This window comes from Rhinopithecus bieti, unplaced genomic scaffold (assembly GCF_001698545.2).
Source record: "Rhinopithecus bieti isolate Rb0 unplaced genomic scaffold, ASM169854v2 scaffold_71542, whole genome shotgun sequence".
Taxonomy (NCBI): domain Eukaryota; kingdom Metazoa; phylum Chordata; class Mammalia; order Primates; family Cercopithecidae; genus Rhinopithecus; species Rhinopithecus bieti.
In genome coordinates this window covers 423,933-437,369 of record NW_016826746.1, presented here as the reverse complement: position 1 = coordinate 437,369, position 13,437 = coordinate 423,933, and the positions used below count along the sequence as shown (strand labels likewise).

The following is a 13,437-nucleotide window of genomic DNA, read 5'->3' as shown; positions in this document are numbered from 1 at the left end:
AAAAAAAAAAAAAAAAAAAGTAAAGTATAGTAGTAGAAGCATCCTCAGTTGACCTCATAGAAGAAGAGAGATGGTAGATCAGTGGTAGATCCAGGAGCTAGGGTACCCTAGAAAGGAACATTAGATGATAATATCATTGATGAAGAAGAGAGACAGAAGGAAAAGGGGGTGTCCATTTTAAAGACCTTAAGGATTTTTTTCACTGTCAAGGTAATTCATGTTCATTGCAGAAAATCTGAAAAATGCAGAAAGAATAGAAGGAAACATGGTAGAAAAAAATCAATCAAATCCTATTTATAATCAACACTAAATTGTTGGTGAACTGCTTTCCAGGTGGAGATATTTGTCTTAGTTCAAAGTTAGAATCATGCCTACTTGTTACATGAATAAACCTGGAGGACAGTGGGCTAAGTGAAAGAAGCCAAATGCAAAAGGACAAGCATTGTATGATTCAACTTATAAGAGACAAAAAGAATAGCCGAAGTAAAGACAAAAAGTAGAACATTGGTTACCAGGGACTGCAGAGTTGCGAGGAGAATGGGGAGTTATTGTTTGATGGGTACTGAGTTTCAGCTGGGGAAGACGGATGAAGGTGATGGTTGCACAACAATGTGATTGTACTTAATGCCACTGAACTGTACACTTAGAAGCAGATATATTAGAACCCTGCCAATTGGTCAGCTTGTTCTCCTCCTCCTCCCCCTCCTTCTTCTTCTTTCTTCTTCTCTTTCTCCTTCTCCTTCTTCTTCTTCCTTTCATTGTACCTTAAGCCGTTACTTCTGTCTGACATGATCTTGATGGTTTATTTTAGTTTTTCTTCTTTCCCACTAAATAACAAGCTCCAGGAGAGAAGAGAAACTTCATCTTACTGCTCTCCTCTCCTGGCTCTGAGCCTAGTGCCTGACACAGAGCAGATGCTCAGGAAATATTTATCAAGTCACTCGACCAATCAATCAATCAAGCCATTAGAAAAGAAAGATTTTCTAGTGGGCCCCCAAGTCTACTCTCCATCCTTCTCCAGGAGGTAGAAAGGATGCATCCCTCCAACTTGCTCTGCACCTCAGGGGGTGGGTTTTTGTGGATATCCATGGGCTCCCTGCCTTGGAGAATCTGGTGGGGTGTGAAAGGAAAATAAATCTTGGGATCCGGAAATCACTAAGCCAAAGGGAAAAGTCAAGCTGGGAACTACTTAGGACAAACATGCCTCCGATTCTATTCCTAAAAAAGACAGCTACTAAGATAAAAGAGGTACATATCTCCCTCACAAGGAATTTCCTTGCAGGCAAAGGACAGACAGAACTCAGTCATCCCTCTGCTCACTGAGATAAATGCATATCTGCGTGCCTCCTTTGGAAAGGCGAATCAGAAACTCAAAAGAATGCAAGCATTTGTCTCTTACCTATGACCTGGAATCCTCCTCCCCGCTTTGAGTTGTTCCACCTTTCTGGATGGAACCAATGTACTTCTTACACATATTTACTGATGTCTCATGTCTCTCTAACATGTATAAAACCAAGCTGTGCCCAGACCACCTTGATCACATGTCATCAGGACCTCCTGAGGATGTGTCACAGGCACTCATTTTTAACTTTAGCAAAATAAACTTCCTAAATTGACTAAGACTTGTCTCAGATATTTGGGGTTCATAGCTTAAAGGAATCCCCAGAAAATGGCAGCATTGGGGCAGATTAAGGTGGGAAACCAGGAAATTAGTAGATGAGCTTCAGGTAGCCAAGAGAGCAAGTGGCTGCTTCTCTCTTGCTCTGCTATTTGAGATGCTTCCCCGGTGCTCCTATCTGTGATAGGCAATGCCACACAGAGACAGGCCAGGAATAGGCCGGGGACCCTCAGCTAATGGAGCAGAAGCCATTATATTAGTTTTCTAGGCCTGCCATAACAAATCACTGCAAATTGTCTGGTTGAAAGCAACAGGAATTTATTCTCACACAGTCTTGGAAGGCAGAAGTCTGAAATCAAGGTGTTGGTAGGGCTGTGCTCCTTCCAAAGCTCTGGAGGAGAATCTTTCCTTGCCTCATTCTAGTTTCCCATAGTTGCCAAGAATCCTGGGCATTTCTTGGCTTGTATATCCACTCCGATCTTCATGTCTTTTTTTGAATTGACAACTAAAAATTGCATATATTTATGATGTACAATATGATGTTTGCATGTGTGTGTGTATGAGTGTGTGTGTGTCTGTGTGTCTATGCATTATGGAATGACTAAATCAAGCTATTAACATATGCATGTAAACTAAAAAGAAAATTCTATGCCCTACCAAAACTATCTGAATGGACTCCTCTTGGCCAAGGGCATTCCAAAGTTAACCTGAAAGAGTAGTTCAGGCCATGATGGGAAGATGGAATCAGACATGCCTCATTATGCCCTCCTCCATTTGGAATTCAGGCATAGCTGGCCAGCATTAACATTAAAACAGAGATCTTGGCCAGGTGTGGTGGCTCACACCTGTAATTCCAGCAGTTTGGGAGGCCAAGGTGGGCAGATCACTTGAGGTCAGGAGTTCAAGACTAGCCTGGCCAACGTGGTGAAACCCTGTCTCTACTAAAAATACAAAAATTAGCCGGTCATTGTAGCACTCGCCTGTAGTCCCAGCTATTCAAGTGGCTGAGGCAGGAGAATCACTAGAACCCAGAAGGCAGAGGTTGCAGTGAGCCAAAATCATGCCTCTGTACTCCAGCCTGGGCAACAGAGTGAGACTCTGTCTCAAAAAAAACAAACAAACAGACAAAACACACACACACACACACACACACACACACACACACACACACAGAGAGAGATCTTAAGACTTTTTGTAGCAGTAAGACACCAAATTCCAAATTACTTTAGTATAGCATCACATGACAGATTGCAGGTCCTGAAAAAATTTGAGGTATTTTACTCTAAAATGTATTTCTTTGGCATATTTTGAAATGGCCCTGCAAAGTTGTCTCTTGTGGGGAAATTCTACACTCTTTAGAGCATCCTTCTCCTTTGCAGGTCTTCTCCCTGATCCAGGAGAGAATTAACTGAGTCTGGAACCTTTTTAAGTCTGATAAGAAACATTTATAATCTACTGTCTCTGAAGCCTGCTACCTGGTGGCTTCATCTGCAAAATAAGAACCTTGGTCTCCACAACCCCTTATTGGAATCCAGACACTCTCTTCTATGGATTCCATGTCTTTATATAAACTCTTTCAACCAACTGCCAATTGGAAAATCTTTGAATCCACCTATGACTTGGAAGCCACCCCCCCCAACTCCTCCCCACCTCAAGTTGTCCCACCTTTCTGGATCGAACCAATGTACACCTAACATGTATTGATTGATGTCTCACGTCTGCCTAAAATGTATAAAACCAAGCTCTAGCCCAAAGACCCTGGGCACATGTCATCAGGCCCTCTTCTGTGTCACAGGCATGTCAATAACCTTGGCAAAATAAACTTCTAAACTGATTGAGACTCATCTGAGATACCTTTTGGTTTACATGCATAATCTCACATACTTACCATTTTTTGTGGTGAGAACACTGCAAATCTCTTTCAGCAATTTTCAAATACAGACGGTCTCCAACTTCCAATGGTTCAACTTGTGATTTTTTGACTCTACAATGGTGCAAAGTAGAAACCATCCTTTGAGTGGCCACACAATCATTCTTGTTTTCACCTTCAATACAGTAGTCCATAAATTACATGAGATAGTCAACATTTTATTATAAAATAGGTTTTGTGTTAGATGATTTTGGCCAACTGTAGGCTAATGTAAGTGTTCTGAGCATGTTTAAGGCAGATGAGACTAAGCTATGGTGGTCAGTAGGTTATATTTATTAAATGCATTTTGACTTACAACATTTTTAATTTATGATGGGTTTATCAATATATAACCTTATCATAAGTTAAGGCATATCTCTCTGCAATATATTGTTATTAACTATAGTTGCCATGATGTATAATAGATCTGTTGAACTTATTCCTCCCTTCTAACTAAAATTTTGTGTCTTCTGACCAACATCTCCCCAACTGCCCACAATCCTAGCCTCTGGCAACCACCATTTTATTGTTTCTATGAGTTTGACTTTTTTACTTTCCACATATAATTGAGAAGATGCAGTATTTGTCTTTGTACCTGGGTTATTTCATTTAGCCTAGTGTCCTCCAGCTTCATCCAGGTTGTTGCAAATGACAGGATTTCCTTCTTTCTAATGGCTAAGTAGTATTCTGCTGTGTATATATGCCACATTTGCTTTATCCAACCAGATGGACTCAGGTTCATTCCATATCTTGGCTACTGTGAACAGTGCTGCAAATAAACACGGGGAGTGCAGATATCTCCTTGACATGTTGATGCCATTTCCTTTGTTGATCATTACATTTTCACACAGCATTCTCCCCATGCATCTCTGTTTTCTTATATACATGGCTAACTTGTCATAAAGACGGCAGTAGGATCCACCCTACTCTAGTACCACCTTACCTTAATTACGTCTGCAATGACCCTAATTCCAAATAACATCGCAATCACATGTACCACAAGGAGAACTCCAACATACCTTTTTTGAGAGGCACAGTTCAACCCATAACAGTAGATAAGGTCTTTCATCAGTTCTTCTTCACACCTAATTTGGGTTATCCCACAAACAGAAAAGATGTTTGAAGGTTGAACAGCTAGAACAGGAATGTTCATAGCAGAAGCAGAAGAAAGTCCTTGGTTGGTCCACACACGGAGTATGTTTTAGCATGGCAGAGCAGTCATCATTATGTCATTCAACAAACAAATATTAAGGGTCTACTTTGATCCAGGAACCGGGCTGGGAACTGCAGATTCAGTAATAACTAAGACAAATGAGATATCCACCAAGAAGCTGACATTCTAGAGAGGGAAGAAAAAGAATTACAAACTGACAAGAGCTATGAGGGGAGGAGGGAAGGAGCATAGCCCAGTGGTGTGAGACCTCAAACCAAGTAGTCAGAGAAGAGTTCTTTAAGAGATAATATTTGAGCAGAGACCCAAAACAAGAAAGGGAGTAAGCCACATAAAAATGCAGAATAAGAACATTTCAGAGGAGAAAGAACATTTCAGAGAGGGGAAAAACAAATGCAAAGACTATGAGATTAAACACGGATGGTGAGCACATCATGACTGATATTTTATGATCTTTGGACAGAGATGTGGGAGACGGAAGGAAAGGTGGGATGGGACCAGATGGTAAGAAATTGAAATTCTGCAGATTATGGTAAGGAACTTGGATGCCATTCTAAACTTGAGGTTCACTTCATTGACCTACCCATTGGTTGTAAAGCCACAGTCTTCCTAACCTTTTTATTTTCTTGAGACAGGGTCTCACTCTGTCACCCAGGCTGGAGTACAGTGGCACAATCAGGGCTCATTGCAGCCTCGACCTCCCTTGGCTCAGGTGATTCTCCTTCTTCAGCCTCCAGAGTAGCTGGAACCACAGGCACACACCATAATCCCCTGCTAATTTTTCTATTTTGTGTAGAGCCAGGATTTACCATGTTGCCGAGGTTGGTCTCAAACTCCTGGGCTTAAGCAATTCACCTGCCTCAGTCTCCCAAAGTGCTGGGATTACAGGTGTGAGCCACCACACCTGGCCCTAACCTAACTATTAATACCCAAATTCACTAATGTGAAAAGATTTTCAAGGAAAAGTGAGGAATGAGAAGTGAATGGAGAATGAAAGCTTGATGTACACGCTATTTCTCTTATTTTATTTTATTTTTGTTTTGTTTTATTTTGAGACAGGATCTTGCTCTGTTACCCAGGCTGGAGTGCAGTGGTGTGATCATAGCTCACTGTAGCCTTCAACTCCTGGGCTCAAGCAATCCTCCCACCCTAGCCTCTTGAGTAGCTCAGATTCCAGATATGCACCACCACACCCAGGTGTTTCTTGTTTTGTTTTGTTTTGTTTGTTTGTTGTTTTTTTAAGAAACAGGGTCTTGCTATGTTGCCCAGGCTAGCCTCAAACTCCTGGCTTCAAGCAATCCTCCTACCTCAGCCTCCCAAAGCGCTGGGATTACAGGCATAAGCCACCATGCCTGACTTGGATTTCTTTAGAGTGAGCAAGTGAAAGTACAAGCAAGAGAGAGCAGAACAGAAGCCATGATCACTTTGTAACCCAATCTCAGAAGCGGCATCTATCACGTTTGCCATAGCCTTTTGGTTACAAATGAGTCATCAGGTCCAGCCCACACTCAAGGGATTACACAGGACATGAGGATCAGGAGGTGGGAACCATTCAGGACCATCTGAAGATACCTAATCCAGCTGAAAAAGTAACCCACCATTTTTGAGGGGTGGATGGCGGATAACCAGATAGTAAAGAACACAGAGTAGAGGTGAAACAGGAAACATGTGAAAGAGCATAGGGGAGGGGATTCAAGTCACAGGAGCTGACAATTTCAAAGCTTCCAGGAGGTCAAGTTGAGCAGGATGGAAAAGAAACTGTGGAATTTGTCCATTGCAGGAAGACATGGATGATGGATGCCTGAGCCATTATTTTTGTTTGTTGTTTGTTTGTTTGTTGTTTGTTTGTTTTGGTTTGTGTTTTGGTTTTGTCTTTTTTGTTTTGGTGGGGTGTTGTTGTTGTTGTTGTTGTTTTGTTTTTTGTAATAGAGCCTCTGTCTTGCCCAGGCTACAGCACAGTGGCACAATCTCAGCTCACTGCAACTTCCGCCCCCTGGGTTCAAGCAATTCTCATGCCTCAGCCTCTTGAGTAGCTGGGATTACAGGCATGTGCCACCACTCCCAGATAATTTTTGCATTTTTGTAGAGACGGGTTTCACAGTATTGGCAAGGCTGGTCTCGAACTCCTGGCCTCAAGTGATCCACCTACCTCGGCCTCCCAAAGTGCTGGGATTATAGGCATAAGCCACCATGCCTGGCCTGCCTGAGCCATTTTAAGGGATTGATCGAGGGTACAGCCATAGACACAGGTCCTTGTTACTCACTGACCAGCAGGGTCATTGCCTTTGCAGGAGATGACAGGGAAGAACCAGGAAGCACCTCCTCTCCCAGCCTGGGGCTTCCCACCATCTCCTGACACCTCCACCAGAAAAGCGACCTCATTTCTCAAAGACAAAAGAGATTCTAGGTCATATCCCCCTGGAATGAGAGACCAATTGATGTGATTATCTCCAAGAGAAAGAGGGGCACCTACTAAAAGTAGAATCTGGTGTCCCAGAAGGGAAGACATCGGGGAACCTAAAAAGGGTTCTCTGATAATTACCTAACAAGATTTCACAGCGAAGGGCATCTCCATGTAATGCCAAAAACAAAAAAAGAAAAAAAGAAAAAAGAAAAAGAAAAAAGGCTGGAAGTTTTAGAAAGTTCTCCTTCTTCATCCATTCTGCAATTTCACTCAATTTCACCCAAAAGCAGAATTCTGCTCCCAACATTGCATGAATCAGTATATTGAACAGGTGGCCCCAGCAAGGATGGTTGCAAAAACGAATTTCTGTAAAGTGTTCTTTATTATAAAAATCAAGAGAGCTGCCAGGTGCAGTGGTTCGTGCCTGTAATCCTAGCACTTTGGGAGGCCAAGGCAGGCAGATGGCCTGAGCTCAGGAGTTTGACACCAACCTGGGCAGCATGGTGAAACTCCATCTCTACTAAAATATGAAAAATTAGCTGGGCGTGGTGGCACCCAGCTACTCAGGAGGCTGAGGCAGGAGAATTGCTTGAACCCAGCAGGAGGAGGTTGCAGTGAGCCAAGATCACGCCACTGCACTCCAGCCTGAGCAACAGAGCAAGACTCTGTCTCTAAAAAAAGTAATAATAATACATAAATAAAATAAATAAAAATCAGAGAGCTAATTTCACAAAGAAATATAACTCCCTATTGGCCTGAGTTAGAAGTATTTGGGCTTCAGCATACTGGAAGGAGGGAAATATGTATAACTATAATTGTGTACATGCACACACACATGCACACACACGGAGGCATGGTGGGGCAATGAATGTGGAAACGGTTAGAGTGAAATCAAGAGCAAGTTCAGAATAGGTATCTCTGGATAGTACAATAAAAAATAAGGCTGGCCACAGTGGCTCGTGGCCATAATCCCAGCACTTTGAGAGGGTGAGGCAGGAAGATGGCTTGAAGTCAGGAGTTCAAGACCCAGCCTGGGCAACATAGCAAAACCTCATCTCTACGAAAAAAAAAAAAAAAATTAGTCAGGTGTGATGGCATGCACCTGTAGTTCCAGCTACTCAGGAGGCTGAGGCAAGAGGATCTCTTGAGAGCAGGAGTTGGAGGCTTTAGTGAGCCAAGATTGTGCCACTTCATTTCAGCCTGGGTGACAGAGTGAGACTCTGTCTCCAGGAAAAAAAAAAAAAAAAAAAGATTCTTATTCATTTCATCATGTTTTCCCATATTTTATACATTTTATACAATGTGCATACATTGCTTTCACAGCTTATTTGTTAGTTTAAGAGAGGTATTTAGGCTTGAAGAGTAGTGAAAATTTTTCCCAGTCCTCGGGCTTGTGTACATAATATTTCTGTAGGATTTTTTGAACATCATTGTTTCTGTTCAGACCCACGTAGGTGAATCACCTGGAAACTGAGAACTAATCCCAGCCCAGCAATGAATGGTTCCTTCCAGACAGGCCAGGCACAGTTGCTCACACCTGAAACCCCAGAGCTTTGGCAGGCCAAGGCAGGAGGATTGTCTGAGCCCAGGTGTTTAAGACTAGCCTGGGCAACACAGCAAGATCTTGTCTCTACAAAAATTTTTTTAAATTAGCCAGGCATGGTAGCACATGCCTGTAGTGCCAGCTACCCAGAAGGCTGAGGCAGGAGGATTGTTTAAGCCCAGGAGTTCAAGGTTGCAGTGAGCCATGATGGTGCCATTGTACTCTACCCTGGATAACAAAGCAAGACCCTGTCAAAAAAAAAAGAAAAAAAAGCAGAGCATGGTGACTCATGCCTACAATCCCAGCACTTTGGGAGGTTGAGTTGGGCGGATCATCTGAGGTCAGGAGTTCGAGAATAGCTTGGCCAACATGGTGAAACCCCATATCTACTAAAAATACAAAAAATTAGCGGGACGTGGTGGTGGGCACCTGTAATCCCAGCTACTCGGAAGGCTGAGGCAGGAGAATCACTTGAACCCAGGAGGCAGAGGTTGCAGTGAGCCAACATCGTACCACTGCACTCCAGCCTAGGCAACAAGAGTGAAACTCCATCTCAAAAAAAATAAAAATAAAAAATAAAAAAGCAGATAACTCACCTGTTCTTCAAATACACATCAGGCTAGAGAAGTGTCCAAAATGGGTCATCAAAGCCAGGAGCTAGCAGTGAGGTTTTGGAAGTTGACATAGAGAACGGAAGCTGGGGTTGGGAGATGGAAATGAGAAGTTGGCCCGATTAAGCAATGGCCTGCACCAATTTCAATGCTTAGATAATAGTATCATATACTAGCAGCACGTTGGTGTCAGTGTGTTGGACTAACAAAAAGCCAGAATGTAACAGTCTGCACCCACTTCCACAGCCTTAACGCATTTCACCAGAGAGCCATGTGGAAGCCAAAATCCTCACATGTAGATCTGGCATGAGAAAGCTTCCTAAGTGTGTCTCAGGTAGCTTGGTACAAGTTCTCCCCAATAGAGGTGCTTCATACACCAGGCAGCAAGCCTACCCAGATGAGATCCCCTGGTTGGGAAGGTGGAAGTACTTCACGAACAAAGCAAAGGTAGATGGCTGTGTGCAGAAAGGCATCTCACGTGAGGTGTCTCCCAGGTTCTTTGTGAAAGCCTCTCTGGACCGCTTCTCGTTTTGAAATAGCTCATTCATGGGTTCATTCCATTAATAACAGTAAAAAGTAAACACTTACATAATGCTTACTAGGTGTCAGCCGCGGTGCTAAGCACTTCATTCGTATTAGCTCATTGTCTCCATGCCACCATCCTATTATCTGAGTTGACAGATGGGGCAACGCAGGCACAGAGATGTTAAGTGAATTGCTCGAGGTCACGTGGACAGTAAGTGGCAGAATCATAATTTGAATCCTAGCTCATCTGGATCCAGAATACAGACCATAATACTCTCCTGATGCTCATGAAAATTTGTTGAACCAGATACCACTGGTCCAAGCAGCAAATGACTGTGCTAACCCCATATTCCCAAGCCTCCATCACCAAACGTTATCTGGCCCCATCTCTTGCTAGTGGCCGTAAAGAATATAATGGTGGGGCTGGCGTGGGAGTCGCTGGTTGCCCATCTTATTCCCCCCGCCCCATTACTGAATGATCCCTCGGTTACAAACCCAGGGTCATTCATTCTTTCTTGACGGTCGCACCTCTCATTCACTCAATACGAAAATATTTGGACAGGCACGGTGGCTCATGCCTATAATCCCAGCACACTGGTAGGCCGAGGCAGGAGAATTGCTTAAGCTCAGGAGTTCAAGACCAGCCAGGGAAACATAGCAAGACTCTGTCTCTACAAAAAAAATAAAATAAAAAATAAGCCGTGCATGGTGGCACATGCCCATAGTCCTAGCTACTCGGGAGGCTGAGAGTGGGAGGATCCCTTGAGTCCAGGAGCTTGAGGCTGCAGTGAGCCATGATCTTGCTACTGCACTCCAGCCTGGGTGCCAGAGTGTGACCCTGTCTGAAAAAATAAAATAAAATAAAACATTTATTGATTCTTCCACTTATATATTCATCTAATAAATACTTACTGAGTGCTTGTCGTGAGCCACTATCTGTGCTGGGTGCTCGGTGGTGGAATACAATGGTAAATAAGAGAGGCAAAATCAATGCCCTCATGAAGTTCACAAGCGAAAAACAAATGTCCATCACTGGTCAGATGGATAAACAAAGTTATGATATATAAATGCAATGGAATACGATTCAGCCATGAAAAGGAAGGAAGCACTGATCCATGCTACAACATGGACAAATCTTGAAAACACGACGCTGAGTGAGAGAAGCCAGATACAAAAGGCCATATAGTGTGAGATTCCATTGACACGAAATGTCCAGAACAGGCAAATCTATAGAGACAGGGAGCAGATGAGTGGTTACCAGGAACCGAGGGGACAGGGGAATGAGAGTGAGCGCTCATGGGGATGAGGTTTTATCTGGGGGTTGGTGAAGTGTTTTAGAACTAGATACAAGTGGTGTCTATATGTATATATTTATAATATATATTATATATTGTATATATTTATTCTATATAATAATAACATATAAATTATAATTTTTGATTATATTATAATACATATTAGTAGATATTTGCATAATAGCATATATATACATGATTATATAGAAAGATATATCATTGTATGTTTATTATATATAATATATAGTTATACTATTATATACCTAAGATATATTTATATATTATATATTTATATATCTAGTATTATTTATAAATTTATTATTGTAATATTTATATTTTATGTATATCTGTATATTAAATTTATATAATAATATACATCGCTACTATACCATAATATATATTTTATCATCAAATATACTATATATGCCGCCATACTCTTTAGAGAGATCACATAGATATGCTAGCTAGAGAGCATATATATCACATAGATATTGCCTGTCTAGATGCATATTTATATGCATACAAGCATGCCCTAGCTATTATAGCATATCTATCACATAGATATGGCCTATCAAAATGATCATATATATCACATTGCATAACTTATATATAACTCACATATATGTATTCTAGAGCATATATATATTCACTATAAATATGCTATCTAGACACATATATATAGCGCCACATATCTTTTACCAAGTACATGATGCCCTATGTATAGCACTATATACATTAGATATGCTAAATTCTTAAATAGCATATATATCACATAGAATCTAGTATTATCCATAAATAATCACATATATGCCCTATCATACATAACAACCTAAAGAACATATATACACTTAGATATCCTTATCCATAGATAGCATATGTATAGCATATATGTCATATGCATGTGTTGTATATATAGCAGATACATATCACATATATATGCCGTGGAATGCTTAGCCATAAAAAACAGTGAAATCATGTCTTCCGCAGCAACATGGATGGAACTAGAGGCCATTATCCTAAGTGAAATGACCAGGAAATAGAAAGTCAAAAAAACTCATGTTCTCACTTCTAAGTGGAAGCTAAACCATGAGTACACATGGACAAGCAGAGTGGAAAACAGACATTGGAGGATCCCATAGGTAGGAGGGTGAGAAGGGGGTGAGGGATACAGTACTACCTATTGGCTACAATGTACACTATTTGGGTGACGGGTGCACTAAAAGCCCAGTCTTCAACACTACGAAATATATCCACGTAACAAAACTGCACTTGTACCCCAAATCTATAAAAATAAAAATTTTTGTAAGGCTCTTAATTCTTCTAGGGCAAGTGGGAGATGCCCAAAAGTTAAAAAGTAAACCAATAAATGAATAAGATAATTTCAGATAGCGGTGAGTGCTATCTGAAGCAAGAAAGAAAAGTGCTATTGAAGACAAGAAAGAAAATGTAAGACTAGGCTGGGAGTGGTGGCTCTCGCCTGTAATGCCAGCACTTTGGGAGGCCAAAATAGGAGAATCACGAGGTTAGGAGTTTGAGACCAGCCTGGCCAACATGGTGAAACCCTGTCCCCACTAAAAAAAAAAAATACAAAAAATTAGCTGGGCATAGTGGTGGGTGCCTGTAAGCCCAGCTACTCGGGAGGCTGAGGCAGGAGAATCTCTTGAATCCGAGAGGTGAAGATTGCAGTGAGCCCAGATCACACCACTGCACTCCAGCCCAGGCGACAGTGCAAGACTCCGTATCAAAAAAAAAGAAAAAAGAAAGGAAAGGAAGAAAGGAAGAAAGGAAGAAAGGAAGAAAGGAAGGAAGGAGGGAAGGAAGGAAGGAAGGAAGGAAGGAAGGAAGGAAGGAGGGAGAAAGGAAGGAAGGAAGGAAGGAAGGGAGAGAGGGGAGGAGAGGAGAGGAGAGGAGAGAAAATGTAACACTAAAAGAGCTACTTTTGGGTAGTCAAGAACACCAAGAACCCAGCCAGCAGAAAGCTGAAGACTGCAAAGTGGCCAGCCATGGGAGAATTCTACCAGTGGGAACAGCAAGTTCCAAGCTTCCAAGTGGGAAAGCGCTTAGGACATCCTGAAGCTGAAAGACAGGCCATGTGCTGGAAGGTAACAGCGAGAGGAATGCCTCGTGAGAAGCATGTTCCTTCTTCTATGCTTACCGACATGCGACAGAGTGTGACCTGGACAGCTGGAAGCGCTTAGGACATCCTAAAGCTGGAAGAAGGGCCACTTTGCTGGAAACAACGGTGAGAGGGACGCTAGACCGGCTCTTTCTCAAGGAGTCAGGATGCCAACGCACTTAGGCCAAGTTCCAAAGCAAAGATTCCATCCTACTCCTCCCCCTACCTCTGGAACTCCACCTTCC

At 42.1% G+C, this 13,437-nt stretch overlaps 1 long non-coding RNA gene across 2 annotated transcripts in view; it reads right to left on the bottom strand.

Moving 5' to 3' along the window:
- The window catches only part of LOC108523077 (uncharacterized), a 15,903-nt gene extending 2,515 nt beyond the window's left edge, over positions 1-13,388 (bottom strand). The window contains exons 1-4 of one of the 2 annotated variants that reach the window (XR_001883690.1): positions 13,232-13,388; positions 4,547-4,866; positions 4,123-4,296; positions 3,507-3,663 (exon numbers count right to left, since the gene is read on the bottom strand). This is a non-coding gene — a long non-coding RNA (uncharacterized LOC108523077). The remainder of the gene's footprint in view (positions 1-3,506; positions 3,664-4,122; positions 4,297-4,546; positions 4,867-13,231) is intronic. The other variant, XR_001883689.1, reaches the window with a different exon arrangement.
- Positions 13,389-13,437: the final 49 nt, after the last annotated feature.